Below are 3,696 nucleotides of genomic sequence, written 5' to 3'. Positions count from 1 at the left end.
TTTATCTCTGCATAAACATCATTTGAAATGTTTATATCATACTGTTGCTCTTTCTTACTCAGATAGAGTTTTAGAACTTTGTAAATTTCATATAATGATCAGAAAAAAAATATTGATATCAGTGCTCCAATTGAAATTGCAATACTTCTGAAAAATAAATTGTAGTTGTTGAACTTTTCCTTTACATAAATTTTCGATGTTACTAAAGCCCGCCAAATAGTAGGATTCTGCTGTTTTCACAAAACTTTGTGTTTCCAGTTCATCTAAAATTGGGCAGAAAAAAATGTCAATATTTCTAGATTCTGAAAAAGACATCAATATGTTTTTCTGATATTGATATTGTGACGCGGCTCGAAACGTCAACAAAGTTTGGGTTCGGATAGCTAACGAGCCAGATGTGTAATGTAGCGTAACCTCATTTGAAGAATTCACAAGAAAAGAAATGCCGGAAAACTAAGACACTAAAAAGTTTATTAAAATATAAAGATGATTTAGGATTGTCGATAAAACAGCGAAATTAAAAACATATAAATTCAAACACCCATTAAACTATGTGATACCCTAATTATTTAAAGTTACTGGTGAAGTTTTGTATGATAACTCTGGTAAATAAATTTTGGAAATCGACGCCACCAACAATAATCACAAATACTCTTCTTAATGAAAAGCTCCGGTGAATCAAGGCCACCTTTCTATAATCTGGTCTTATCACATGTAACTCGGTGTAAAAACATCACCAGTACTAATGAGTTTATTCCTATTTAATAAGACTTATGTTTCAAGAATTCTAAAATGTATAAATCATTATTATATAGTCTAATTATAGTCCCTATATAATCTATAAAAGCGCAAACAGTTATAACACTACATATACACCTGATTTGAAGCCGTATTCAACAGAGGGTCAGTGCACGTGCAGCAGCATTGTGACGTCACAATCTACACCTAAAACAACATAGTAAGCAGTGGTTGCAATGACCAAAGCCAGCTAGTTATTAAGCGCAAGTGTAAAGTCTTCTTTCGATCCCTACGAATAATGATATGGAGTTGTAGAGTACCACACTATGCAATAATAAACAATGGACGTTTTCGGTGTTGAATATAGTTGGTTTTTTCACCAGAAAAATATTAATGTTGACTAAGACGACGCCGATGTCAATTTTGATATTTTTCTAGTGAATAACAAACCATTTTCAACACCAAAAAGAGTCCAAAATTGTTTAAATATATAGTCCGAATTTGAATAAATAAGACGTTGAAGGCTGCACGACGACACCATTTTTATTTACGTACTTTCGTCTTTTCCTTTTTGGGCTTCTTCATATGTAAGACGTCCAAATATAGAAAAATAATCATGTGTTAGATTTGTCAACCTTTTTTTCCTGCTCTGGGCTGGCTGGCTGTGGCTGTTGCAACCATTGTGGTTTATTGTGACGTCACAATGCCGCTGCACGCGTACAGACCCTCCGGTCAATAGGTCTCAAATTAGGTGTATATGTACTGTTAGGAACTGTTTGCCCTTGCATAGATCATATAGGGACCATAAAAGAGAATAAAAAATATGTAACCTTTTGGTGTTGAATATGGTTTGTAAATCATCAGAAAAATATCAATATCGACCAAGGCGAATATTGTTCTTTAGAAATAGGATTAAAATGATAACCTGTTCTTTTCATGCAACCGCTGATATGATTGCATTCTGCTGGAGGACATAAGCAATTTGATGTACACTGATATCCATACAAATTGTCTGGGCAAATTGAAGAGCAGTTGTATCCAAAATACCCAGCTGGACATTCTAGATTTATATCAAAATAATAAATATCATACCTAGATAACCAATAAAAAGTACGTGTCATCCCCATCCGAACTTTATGCCATCCATAAGAATTTTTCAAATACGTTTCGAAAAAATTATTTAGCTGATAAAACCTACCTTTGCAAGTATTATTGGTGGAATAAAAATTGTAGCAGCAACTCAGTGTTCCATTCCTTCTGAATTTCAAAACATTCCTCAATATATACGTGTAATGATAAAATACAATTATTAATCTAATATAACTGAAATGTCTCGTTACATTTACTTACCTAAATGTGCAATTTGTTGCAGCCTTTGTAAAAGAAGATACAATGAAAAAAGTGATCATCAAATAATTCATAATTTATATAATAATTATAATGTTGACACAAGTTTAAAATTCATATATTCTATATTGGTTTGCGGAAATAAAAGGGAGAAATTTTCTCTCGCCGGAAAAAGCACAAACTTTACAATTTCCGATAAATTTGATGTGTATTAATTTAATTGCATTTTCTGAAGTTCTTTCAGAACGGCATTTCTGATCTCCAATGCACTGTATAAAATTATCACCATAGATAAAATAATGGAGTAACAAGTGAACTTACATAATACTGTTTGAAATCCCATCTCCTGAAATTTAAAACAAACAAGAAAATCACTGGATTTGAGCTTTTTCTCTGGTCTTTTTTTGGCAGATAAGTTAAACAACGAAATGGTCAAAGTAATCATGACAAAAAAGGAAAGCAATATGTTAATATCTTATGAAAACGCTTATCTGAGCTTCCTTATATAAAAATATGTACATTATACGAATTGGTAAAATGTTAACCACTTTCCTAAGCTAGAAAAACTGTAGGTTTTTACACATACGAAAAGTAGCAAGTTACAATATTGTGTTTGGTGAGGAAATGCAAAATCTTCTGCTTTAAGATGCTGGTACTGAGGTTGTTAAAGGATTTCTCCGCGTTACGACGTCTAAAATGATCCCTCAAACCATAATTTCAAGTTCTGTATTGATTTCATGGATTATTTTGCTTTCAAAATGTTTAACCAGCCTTGGTTCATCTCATTTCAGATGATAAAATATTTTTTAATTTGTTTCAGTCTTTAATCATACAAGATATGAAATACATGGTACATAAGCCTTCACTGAATCCCGAGATAGTCAAGATTCATAGAATTCCCGCCCCGCGAGATTTAATTCAAAAACACTATTTTCTGACTTCATATATTCATATTTTTATATAGATATAGTTATAAATTTATTTTTTCATATAGACAATATTCTTTTGGTATGATTATAAATATCTTTTTTCGATTGATATATGAATATAAATATATGTCAGTCGATAAAACTTAAAATAATAAAATCTATTGAACAAAAGAAGTTGCCTTTAATTGTCTTCGCCTCGGTCAATTTGAATATTTTTCTGGTGAATAACAAACCATATTCAACACCAAAAGAGTCCATAATTGTTTTATTATATAGTCGGGATTTGAATACATAAGACATTGCAGGCTGTATGACGACACCATTTTCATTTGAAAATAAAAAAAAATCTCCAGATTACTGTTTGTAACCTCCGTGTTTTCTTTTCTGAATTTCGCTGTGTTAGACGTCCAGATGTTAAAACATAGGTAATCAGAGATTACAGAACTCACCTCAACGAATGTTGTCTTTAAAGTAAGGCAAAGTCACAAAATTACCCAACAAAAAGTGTACATCCAAAAATTTATGCAATTTTGATCTAAAACTTTGGAATAGACCTATATAAAAACTTCAAACTAGTTCTTCATCACGAAAATGTGATCAAAATCCAGCATCTGAAGCAAGCTAGTTTAAGAGTTTTCATCCCTTGATACATCATTTGGGCAAGTTTGGTTTATTTAAGCCT

This window comes from Saccostrea cucullata, unplaced genomic scaffold (genome assembly GCF_032062105.1).
Source record: "Saccostrea cucullata isolate Sc308-1 unplaced genomic scaffold, CSIRO_AGI_Scuc_v1 ctg14330, whole genome shotgun sequence".
Taxonomy (NCBI): Eukaryota; Metazoa; Mollusca; class Bivalvia; order Ostreida; family Ostreidae; genus Saccostrea; species Saccostrea cuccullata.
The sequence above is the reverse complement of the archived record's forward strand: the minus strand, read 5'-3'. Positions refer to the sequence as shown.